A 12505-nucleotide genomic window follows, 5' to 3' on the forward strand; every position below is an offset into this window, starting at 1 on the left:
TCTGCCGGTATTTCAATTGCAGAATCAAAACGAAATTTAGGTCAGTTATTTTGTTATCGTCAGTGACAGATTAAAAAGTTTTTGCCGACACGAGTTAGAATTAGCCACTTATCTGTAACGAACGGAAACAATAAGGTTTATTGAATATGTTGATTTGCAAACAGACGACGGTGGGAACAAAGTTGTTTACCATAATGAAACCGAAACCGAAACGCGACACTTGCACTTGCACTTGCATTTAGAACAATGCGTACCCAGGTCGTGCTCATGTGCGACCACATCCTTTCTTAGCATCCACACTTTTTAGTGATCTGCTTCTCATTTCACAATGCGTTTTCAAAACATTGAACAAAGCTCTGAGCATGATTTGATCCACCTCCCCTTTACTGGGAAATAATTGGCGGTCAGAAGGCCCTGCGGTTACTTTGTTGCTAACTTGGAGAGGACAGAAATACAGAATGAAGAAAGTTCATATCGACATTACACCAGCTATCAAGTTTTTCCATTGGTCTTCAATGGCCTCCAATGGCCTTCAATGGTCGGAGAAGCGGGCGAGCGCATTTAAAAGTTTCAGGTCGGTCATTGGTTTGAAATGAACTTCTGACCGAAAAGTTGCCTATGTTTTTGTCACGTTTGAATGAAATTAGTGGAGATTGCGAAAAGATAGTATCAGTTTCTGAATCGTTTTGGTGTAATTTGAAGTTTCTTAGAATGATAGATTTAACTGCATTGTTGTGAGGGTGAAATGTGAGAGCGGATGGAATGCGGTCAGTGTTTTCTTTCTCGGCCGTTTGCAGTGCTGACTGTCGATCAGTTTGCTGGGCATGGTGGTGGCCCGCTTGAACGACAGAAACAGGATAGCCACGTTCAAACCAATGACCGACCTGGAACTTTCAAATGCACTCGCTCACGATGCAAAACTTGTCCTTTCATTCATAACGCAGAGAAAATGTCGGGACCTAAGAGATCTATTAAGATCACTAATCACTTCACATGCACCTCCGCCAATGTGCTTTACTGCATAACTTGTACTTATTGCAAAAAGTTATACATTAGTGAAACAGGAAGACGACTAAGTGACCAATTCTTAGAACACCATGAAATCTGGTAATGAGGTGTGGACGTGCGTTTGGTCTCTCCCTCTTATTCTCTCTTTTTTCCTTACTGCTCGACCGCTTGACAGCCAAAACGGCGGCAATTGGTTTCTAAATATTCAGTGTCGCTTTCAACTCTCTTCTGGCCAGGATGAGGGCATATTGGCTGTGGAAATTCGAGATTTGGATGTTTCATCGTTTCTGACCTCGGGGAAATTTGGTTCCGCTACAAGATTAGGGAACAAAACTTCAGTTCTTCCGATGTAGTAGTGTCCTCGCGAAACGATAAAGTAAACAAAAACACAGTGGCCTGGACTAGTGTTTGTCGGAACATTAAAAATCTTATCAAGATTACTTGTTGTCACAACAACCCTACTCCGTTACGACCACTTAATTTTCTGCTTACGGAACTGCCAGTCCGTACGACATAAGACTGCAGTTTTCCAAGAATATCTGTGTAGTAATAAGATTGATGTATGTGCATTAACAGATACTTGGCTATCCTCGGATGGTGAGGCGGTTAGAGCTGAATGCATTCCTATTGGATACATGCTTCATGATCAAATACGCTCTCAGCGAGGCGGGGGTGGTATCGCTCTGTTGTCTCGCACAGAACTGTCCGTGACCCCTCACACTGCTGGGGAAAAGACCTCGTTTAAGTTTACTGAATATATTGTCATCTTAGGAAACAACAAAGTCAAGGTAGCCTTTATCTATCGGACATTATATAATGAGCTCAGTTATGCACGCATTCTGATTGGTTCTCACTTATGATCTATTGGAAGACAGACGTATAGATGACGTCATCGTTAAAACTTTTTTTCCCTATATTTTAATTCTTTATTTTATAAAACAAATAGATTCCAAGTTGCCGTGCGTCTGCTTGCTAATGATTTTGGGAGATTCTTTACACAAAAGATCGATGACATTCGCTCAAAGCTGGATAGAATTGACTCCTCATCAAATCAACCTGACTACGTCCAAGAGTATTCATATGCTGGCACACCCTTCACTAATTTCCGGCCTATATCGTCTAAACGTATCAAAAAACTGGCGCTGAATGCCAGATGCTTCCAGAATTTTAACTTTTGAGTAGGAGCCTCACCTGCTATAGGTGAGCAAAGTTCCTCCGACGGCTCGTGCTTACTTCTTACATGTAAAAAAAAACCTGTGTTCCTCTTTTACATTGGAAAAGTTTCCCAGGGACAAATTCTGGAATAACGAAGAACTCTTTGCATGCTTGCACGGCATTCGGTTTGAATCGAAACAAAAAGAGTTATTGGCAGTTATTTCGTATCTTCCGCTCCCCTTTGCAACGAGAGGGATACAGAATTCTGTAAAAAAACCGTAAAAGACATATTAGAGGACCTGAATATGTTCATGTTTCTAGAGCCTTGGGATCATCCTTTCTAGAGGACTATAGGAGCAAAATGAGTTCTCTTTTGACTGTTTTTAAAGTAAATTTGGTAAATAACTGAAGAGGGCATCAGCGTCTATTAGAAACCGCAGAACGGTAGAAAAATCGTCCAAAACCGCAGAAAAATTCGATCAAACCGAAAACCGTATGCAAAACTGATAAATTTTCATATCCCATTTATCAAAACCCCAAATGATCCGATACAAAGGTTTCACGGCTACTCAATATCAAGGAGTAATTGAATAAACGGCTCCACTGAATTCAAATGCAATAGGAAGCGTTCCGCTTCATTTCCGGATATCGCAAAAATAACATCATCGACATATCGTTTCCAGAAAAAGGGTTTCACCGGTGAAGTGGCTAAGACCCTTTGTTCCACGTCTTCCATAGCCATATTGGTAATGACAGCAGAGACGGGCGAACCCATTGCTGTACCAAAAACCTGTTGATAGTAAGTGCCGTTGTATGCAAATTGCGTGGTTTTGAAGCAAAAAGACAGCAGATGAATAATATGCTCCACAGGCAAAGAAGTTCTTTGTCCTTGGTAAGCATCTTCGAGTCTCTCCTCTGCAACTTTAACGGCAAAATCAACTGGGATTTTAGTGAAGAGCGAAACAAATCACGATGATGGCGGCTTACTTCCTGTCGCCTATTTACACCTCATTGGAAGAAAAAGGGCATTTAATTAGTGAGCGTATAAAAGGAACTCTAGTTGCAGCGTTAAGATCACCCCTGATGAAGGCACCAGACAGGAATGTCGAAACGTTGGGTCTATGAATCGTAACCTCTCGGTTACATTCATTGAATCTTTAAGCCAGAGTAGCATCAAACCATGTCTGATTGTCAACCTGGTTGCCATGTGAACTTTAATATATGTCGATCAATTTGTTGGGCACGGTGGTGACCCGCTTGAACGATAGACACAGAATAGCCACGTTTATCGAAAAACTGGCACATTGCCTCTGATTTTTCGGAAAAAATCAGAGTCGTCACTACATAATCGACGGAGTCCGAGAAACTGTGAAATAGCTATGGAATTCTAGACGTTTGATGGATGCGAAGAGGTTTGTAGTAAACACTAGTACATAGACCATTGCCCTCAATTAAAATTTTGATGTCTAGAAAAGCCTAAGAAGTGTTGGAAATTTCCCAGGTATATTTAAGAGCCGGGTGAAGGGAATTGACGGCGGTCATCAATTGAGTAAGCTCGTTTCTGTTAGAAGAGGTAGCGCCGATGCAGTCGTCAATGTAGCGGCCGTAGAGTTCAAGTTTGGGGCCGTGGTATTGACTAAAAAGTTGGTGAGCGATAAAACCTAAGAAAAGATTAGCGTAGCTGGGTCCCATTGTAGTACCCATGGCTACGCGATTAGTTTTTTTGGGGTAGTTGCCACCGAATGAAAAGCAATCGAGTGTAAGTACTAGTTAGCCTAGACTGAGTCGTGTTTCAGAGCTAGGTTCCATAACAGTGCATTGATCGAAAAAATGTTTGAGGACCTTCGTCATTGGAAATGACAGTATAAGAGTTGTAATATCTATTGCGAAAGTTTGTTTTGGCCATGGAAATTAAAGTCACGAAAAATTTCAAGTGCGTGTTGGCTGTCCATAATGTAAGATGGTAAAGTTTTGACGATAGGTGCCATAATTTTGTTTAAATTGCTGGAAATAAGTTCGGTGGGACATCTGCAGGCAGAAAGGATGAGTTGACCTGGGTTGTTAGGTTTGTGGATTTTAGTCAAAACATTGCCAGAAATCAAGGACAATTCGAGCCCGCTAATAATTATCAGCGGTATATCGTATTACACTCCGGAGCAATAGAATATCAAGAGAATTCAATATGGCGGCGATCACGGCTCGATGAATGAATGAATGAATGAATGAAAAACTTTATTCATGTGTCAAATCGATCTAGCCGAGGGTAAGAAACCCTCTACTAATAGGGGACACCTAAACTCAATACAATAAGTTAAAATTCAACTAATTTAACTATTTACAATAGATAAAATTTAATTACGTCATTGCCATTAAGAACTAAAAGTTTAAACTACCTTATTTAATACTCATTATTAAATCAAATAAACACATAGAGCGTTCCCTGAGCCAGATAATTGTTCATGTGCTACATAGAACACAGTTCTCACAATTGTATTCGAATTTAGACGAAAGGTTAGTTAAACAGATCTGTTTTTTAAAAGATTGTAGAGAAGGTGAGGTTTTTATGTTAGTTGAAAGTCGATTCCACAGCAAAGGGCCAATATATCTTAGGGAATGTTTTCCATAGGTAACAGTATTAAATCTAGGAATGTGGAAATCTGCGCCTCTAAGGTTGTAAGTGGAACTTTTCAATGAAAACAAATTTTTGACAGTCGGTGGGCACAGATTATGCCTCACTCAGTTCGGGCCATAACCATTTCTGGATATCGGTTTCGAACTTTGTGATTGGGTGAGATCAAAACGAAAACAAAGCAAATCTGGCCGAGAGGTGCTGGAAACAAGAAGAAGCTGAATTTTTTTTTGTGGCGGCCATGTTGGAATGCGGTAGTAAGCCGAAACAAAATTCGCTATTAAGGACTGGACGTAAGATACCATTAAAAACATTCGTTTATTTCAAAAATTCAACATGCATGTCCTCGACATTCTCGCGTTCTGGAAGAGTAAAGCGGATTCTTTCCAGCACAAATTCTTTGTAACGCTGTGGTCCTTCCAACAAGAGCGTCACAGGAATAAAAGCTCTTCCGCCAGCCTGTTTGTATCTGAAGAACTTCTGGGTAGAGCCTGGCCTTGATGTTACTGTCGGTTCTCCGTTGATTTCCCTATTTTGGGTTACAAGAAAACCAATTAAATAAGGTTGAACCAAATAACGCGTGCCGATAACAATAGAGACGAGAGAGATGTGAGATCGCGGAATAGAGGAATTTCATTTCTCTCCAGTATAGGTCGAGGAAAGACAATATCTTGCTGCTCTCCAATTTTTAAATAGACATGTATCAATTTCAGTCCATCAAGCCTTTACAAAAAAGTAACAGTGAAGCAGGAAACAGTAACTTACCCTTCAATTCCTGGTTATTTTGCCACATCGGAGCAAACCATGCAACTGTATGTTTAGGAAGTGCTGAACCCTGCCGATCTGCTGCCCTTTGACATCTTCTAAAGTGTATGTCTTTTTGTCTGCGATTTGATGAGAATCCGGACTTCTCGTTGAGCCTCTGGAATGCGTTCCATTTCTTGTGTAAGAAGACAAGCGAGTGCATGCGGGTCATACGTGTTGTCGTCTTCATTTGAATAACAAGCGGTGTTCCACGTGAAGCTTTGATCTTGAAATTATGATGCCTGGAAAATAAACGTCAATAAACACATGAGTGGGATAAAATAAAAGCAAGTAGTCACAATCTATATTAAGACGAATACACACGGTCGAATTCAATGCAAGAGAATCATGCAAGGTATTTTGCGCGCTATTGATCGATTCGCGGGAGAATCTAGGTCTCAGGACACTACAAATTCGGTCCTACAGCTTTTAGTCAGCAATACTGTATCCTTTACACTGACTCTTTGATTTGAACACCCTGTATAGAAATTTTGTTTAGGTAATCACTGCAAAATGTGAAAGCACGAGCGGTGTTTCTAAACGAGTTTCATAATTACAGACAAGTCCCTCGTGGTTGTAGACGAAAATTTCACTCTCATCAGTTCGTGTAGTTAAACTCCAACCTTTGTTTCCGGCATACTGTCAATAGAGACACTTCGGCAAGGCTTTCCACCAATGTGATTTCTTTATTTTCATCTTCATGCCGCTCTTATCGCACATTTCCCGGATACGATACCTGAAGATGTGAGAGCCCAGTGAACGAATACCTCTTTGCTTTTTTATGTTTGCCCGAAGGAGAACTTACTCGCTGGATAATTACGTTTATGTGTAAGATCCGTGATTTCCTTCGAATTATTTTTTTAGTGTGCATCCGCCTTGGCTGAATGAATCTCTTTGATGTCAAGATCGACATTGATTCGAAATTTTATCCAGAACTCCGATTTAAAAGATTCTTTGGTTGTAGCACTGACCCTGGTTCGTGGCAGATTTGTGCCACAAAGACGACAAAGTGTGTCGCGATATTGAATGTGTTCATCCATGCTGTTGGCTTGATCTGAAATTAACAATTTAGGCTTATAAACGGTGGATCTGCAAAGAAGATTGTTTCGTACCATGACTTATACAATTTGAGCACCGCAGATCTTCTATTTAATGAAAAGAAAACGAATAGAAGACCTGCAAGTAAATCTTTGGGATTTTTCGAGGCAGAGCGATGACATGATGTCAGAATTTTGATTTGCTTTAATTTAATTTTCGCGCTAAAACTACGGAATTTGCATTCAATGCCTGGCATATTTTTATTCGGAAAAGGACCGAGAACTAATTTATTTCCCTGCAAGAACATAAACAAATATGGCCGACGATTCGAAGATCAGCTTTGCTCGTGTTTAACTATTTCAGTCATAGTTTTCAACATGGCGTCTCGTCACTTACTCAACATGGAAAATAAGGGATATTCTGGCGCGTTGGGAACTTTTTTGATGGGAGGAAAAGAGGAAGAGGGACAAGGAGCTTAATTTTCATGATGTCTTTCGAACATCATATACTTCGGCGATATGCTTGATTATATTTCCAAGAGGATGTTCTCCATATTGCTTACGCCACAACCACTCCTGTAGGTAGCTACCGAAGAGATCTTTGGATATTCCTGTAAGAGGTATACTTCGTTTGATTCCCCACCGTGTATTTTCAATGAGCTGAGTATGAGCGCCTGTGCCTGGGTCTACGAAGTTTAGGCTGTGGTTCACTGTGAGATGATTGTAGCCCTCGTCCTGTAGGCAATCATAAGCTTTCCACATGTCGCTCATCACGCACATTCCTGGTAATATTGGAGCTTGTATAATGGGTATAGGCGTATCTTTATCCATGTGCTCTACCGGTACAAGGAAGCAGGCCTTGGTTTCACAGCAAATGCCACCAAAGACCCACTTTCCTTCGACGTAGCGACCGCGGTGATACATCTCATTTCTTCGTGCAAAATCTAACATGTTTTAGAGGTGAGGAAAATGATTTCAATGTTAATTTTTGGAATTTGAATAAGGTATTAGAAATATAATTTTGAAAGTTACCCTTGATCGGCAAGAAGCACATGTAGAACAATGGTATAGAGGATAGACTGCTAGTCTGACGAAGACGATAGAGGATTGAGAGTTCGAACCCTGCAGGTAACGTAAAAAAAAAGGAAAAATAGACTGAGAGGGGCCTTGAAGGAAGGATAGATAGTAGGAATTGCCCGCCAGAGAAATGGGGAAAAGAAAGAGGGGAAGATGGAGAGAGAGAGAGAGGGAAAAACAGCGCGGAAAGAAACGCCGTGAAAAAAATCCTCTTTTATTCGTGCAGTAAGTAATAATTAGGGATGTATATATTCAATTACCAAGGGAATTGTCTATTGTATTCAAAGACAAAGAGTAGAATGCATAATTAATAAGATGTGTATGCATAATGAAGGATGGGGCTGTGCGGAAATTTTTCCTAGGCGAGTGTTTGGGATGGAGAACGACGGATTTTTAAGAACTGTATGGCGACCTAGGTCAATGATCAATGACAAAAGAACTGGCTCGGGAAGTAAGTGGTTTTTATTTATCGAGTCCCTGTGAGGTTTGATGAATAACAGAATCAATACTTAATATGTCTCGATCGAGGGCAGACGGGACCATGAGCTCCTGGTTGCTATATTTTAGAAATTTTACAAAATTCCATACAGTTTCTTATATTATTGGGACGCCATTATGGACGAAATGCGCAAGCGCGGCCGCCATCTTGTCCAATATTTCTGCCGATGAATAAATGCACGAAGTTCTAGGATTGGATTTAAGTTTGTTGATAACGCGGCGACATTTTTTAATGAAAAAAATTTATAGATGCGAACTGGCCCTCTAGAGGAGTCCATTGAGACTGTCTCAAAAGTATCTTTGTGCGAGGTGTTAGAATCATCCTCTATGTCGTGAAAAAAGGCTTTCAATTGAAAGCGGCGAAGGAATTTTTCAACGTCTTGCTTAACTGAATTTTTTTCAGGTTTTTCGGAAATGGGAACAAAATGTAAGCATGTACATTCTACTTACGCAACTTCACATCTTCCTTTAGGGGTGGAGCGTGTTCCGTAACACAGTAGACTCGACGAGTCTCTTGAAGATTATGCTGTCTCAAGACAAACGCAAGATTGTCATAAGCGGCAGCACCTTTTTGCCACCAGGTTTTCAGCATCTTATAAATTTGTTCGTATTCCTCACCGTTATCTGCCTGAATACCACTGAGTTCCCCATCACTCAGATCTAAACTTGCCCCAAGCTTTTTCCAGTTCATCTTGCCTTGTATCTCCAATCAAGATATGGAAACCAGTTAAGAGGAACGTTACCACTTCTGACTTTGGAAAAAGAATGAACTTCTATGATACTACTATTATGACTTGTTTATTCCCCTAAGGAATGATAATAATGATAAATGAAATGGGACCTAGCCTGAGGTATTACCCCAATGCTAAGAAATGCTGGTTGGTCACCAAACCAGAAAAGGAGAATGAAGCGATGGAAGTATTCGGTGACACGGCAATAAAAATATCGACTCAAGGCCGAAAACATTTGGGCGCCGTGCTAGGCTCTAGATCTTACCTAGAGGAGTACATGAGAGGGAAGGTAGAGGACTGGGTCGAGCAAGTGGCGAAGCTCGTAGAATTAGCTATAGCTAATCCACAAGCCTCATATGCAGCCTTCACTATTGGATTGAAACATCGTTGGACTTATTATCTCAGAACACTGCCTGACATCGAAGATCTGCTAGAGCCGCTAGAGCGCGCAATAGGCAATGTCCCTATATCCGCCATGACAGGGCACACTTGTACACCCGCTGAGCGTGAATTACTAGCACTTTCGGTGAGGCTAGGGGGACTGGGTCTCACAAACCCATGCCGAAACGCGACTAAGGAGTATAAAGCCTCAATCAGGGTAAAACAGCCTCTGGTAAAGCAGATAGAGGCTCAGGCACTCGAGCTTCCGGATGATGATGACATACGAAAAATGCAGCAGTACAACCGAAGGGAGAATGAAAAACATCTTAGAGAAAGGCTAGAGGAATTAAAGAGCGTACTCCCTGATAACACCAGGAGAGTCGCTGTCCTTGCTACAGAAAAGGGCGCGTCTAGTTGGCTAACAGTTATCCCATAAAAGGATATGAACTTTTCTTTAAACAAGAGAGAGTTCAGGGATGCAGTTCATCTCCGCTATGACTGGCACATGGCTGACACGCCCTCCACTTGTATTTGCGGAGATGCTTTTACGGTGGATCAAGCCATGGTGTGTAGACGAGGAGGATTCATCATCCAGACGCATAACGAGCTGCGAGATCTTGAAGCCGATTTGCTAAACACTGTTTGCCACGATGTGCAAGTGGAACCAGATGCCCGGTTGGATGTTCACGCTCGTGGGTATGGGATAGGCAAGGCTCTGCCTTTTTTGACGTAAGGGTTTTTCACCCAAACGCAGAGTCTTACAAATATCTCACCATTTAGCAGATTTATCGCAAACATGAAGATGAGAAGAAGAGTTTGTACGCGAACAGGGTTTTGGAAGTTGAACGAGGGACTTTTACACCTTTAGTCTTCACTACTACCGGAGGCATGGCGGACGAATGCAAGCGTTTCCACGGTAGATTAGCAGAGCTCATATCTATTAAGAAAGGAGAGGAGTACAGCACGACGATTTCATGGATACGTTCAAAAGTGTCCTTCGCTCTACTAAGGTCCGCCTTACTTTGCCTAAGAGGTTCACGCACCACTAGGCGTGTCCCTCTGAACATTGAACATTGTGACTTTGAGATCGAAAAAGAACAAGCAGGATTTAGAGTATAGTTTTTATTTAAAAATCTTTTTATATAACATTTATTTTTTATTATCTTCTTCTTCTTTAAAGTTCAAGAAGTAAACGTAAACGGAGCGTATATCCGTTAGTTTTTTCTTAGATTTTTATTAAACATTTTAATGTATTTGTCGATTTTTTTAAGGATTTTATCATAATTTTTTGTAAATATTTTTAGTGATTATAGTGAATAAAGAATTTGCATTTTTAATTAAAAAAAAATAAAAAAAAGCAATAATTATAATAACATGCAATGTTTCAACATCCTTAAATGATTTATGGTGTTGAAACACTGCATGTGTCACCTCTAGTTTCTTTATCCTTATTACATATTTCTCAGTGTGAACTCTCAAATCAAAATAAATTAAATTTACAATATAGTCATTAAATTCCTTAATACGTAGAACGATCATGTTAGTATGTTCCTCATTTGTTAGTAGGCACGGTTTTAAACCCTGCTTGAATCTTGAATGAATCCAGACTCCGGAACAGGGACTACTTCAGTACTGGAGGGTGCCTTCTCATGACCTATTTAAAATACAGACAAGGAAATATTCCTTAACAATCTACTTTTCATGCCGGTAAAGCAGCCTCTGATAATTGATTTTTGTTTTTAGTTCTTAAAAGTGAATAAATTCCTGATTTCTTCCCTAATTTTACATGTGCCAAATGTTACATCTTAATAGCACATTCGTCATATTTAATAGAGATATTGATACGAATGCCGCATTTTTACCTTAATCGAAGGTTTAACATGTAATACAGACGGATGTTTCGCAAGTTGCTTAGTATTTTACGGGGTGAGGAAAATTACAAGCAATGAGCCAAAATTATGCTTGAATTATATGTTACACCATCGAAAAAGGGATTTATTATTCATACCATGAATCACTCATTGGTGCTGTAATCATTACCGCGAATATCGCTTTAATATTCATGTAACCAATATGATAGCTAAAACAAATTGGTAGGACACCAGTCACTGACCAAAGATCTATATGCATTGCAATGAACTTTATGAATGTTGTACCTTTAAGAAGGCTGACAAAATGGCAATCATATATGTGCTCCAGCCAAATTGAATTTCCACCTTTTACTTCACATTCCGGTTTGATAGAGATTACCAATCTTTTGTCTCCAGGTAGTAGCCTGATCACATTAATATCTGTTTTGTAGTTGTTGACTGCTGCAAAGATAACAATTTCATCACCCCAGATACCATCATTTGTCATGTGTGTTAGGTACTCATCCATGTACCAAAACGGCTACGCTGATCACTGTCTAACAGGCTGAACAGATCAGTTCCATCTTTCTGAAAGAAGAATCGATGAATTAGGTATTTAAAAGATTAGAGTAAGCATTGCAAAAACAGAAAATCAAAATAGCATATTATACACGGGTCCTGTTGTTTGTCGTGCGAGTGATTTGCATAAAACATTAAAGAAAAAAAGCTTTTTTGTAATTGGTCTTTATTAGCTCAAGTTAAATATTAATCAATCAATGAAACGTTTTCTATTTTAGTCCATGAATAAATTTTAGTAGAGTAATTACAAAACAGCTGATGAGATAAACAATACAATCACTCTGCATCACATTAGTGATCAGAAATTTGCAGAGCCAAGCAAAATTGAAACCATGTAACTGAATGTAAAATTGGTGTCTCCAAATGCAAAGTCAGGCTATATTTCAAAAGTAAAGAAACTTGGAGAAGCTGCCTCAGCTCAAATATAGAAACTGAGGGAAGAAGGCTGTGTGGCCATGGTCAGAGATTGATCTGTTAGCATGGATTACAGAGAAGAGAAACTTCAGCTATATAGCTAATTCTTCCTTCCCTGGTGTGACTGAAAGCACTTGAGATTGCCAAAGATGAAAAATACCAAACTCCTGAGGAGTTTTGGGGCCAGAAATAATTGGTACCAACTAGTCACCAAATCACACAATCAGCGACATTGACAAGAAAGCTATAATAATCTGCCCAACAGGAAACAAGAAGAATCATGTCATAGTTGTACATTGTTCAGTATGAGGAAAATTTCAAAGTTTGTATGTAAGTTTTTCT

The 12505-nt window shown here is 39.9% G+C and overlaps 1 protein-coding gene and 1 pseudogene across 1 annotated transcript in view; both read left to right on the plus strand.

Annotated features, from left to right (window-relative positions):
- Positions 1-12505, plus strand: part of LOC131783144 (DNA-directed RNA polymerase III subunit RPC5-like) — a 145277-nt gene that overhangs the window by 76544 nt on the left and 56228 nt on the right. The gene's annotated exons all lie outside the window — the stretch shown is intronic.
- Positions 9031-10439, plus strand: LOC136282810 (uncharacterized; annotated as a pseudogene).

Source organism: Pocillopora verrucosa, chromosome 8 (genome assembly GCF_036669915.1).
Source record: "Pocillopora verrucosa isolate sample1 chromosome 8, ASM3666991v2, whole genome shotgun sequence".
In the NCBI taxonomy this organism is placed as follows: domain Eukaryota; kingdom Metazoa; phylum Cnidaria; class Anthozoa; order Scleractinia; family Pocilloporidae; genus Pocillopora; species Pocillopora verrucosa.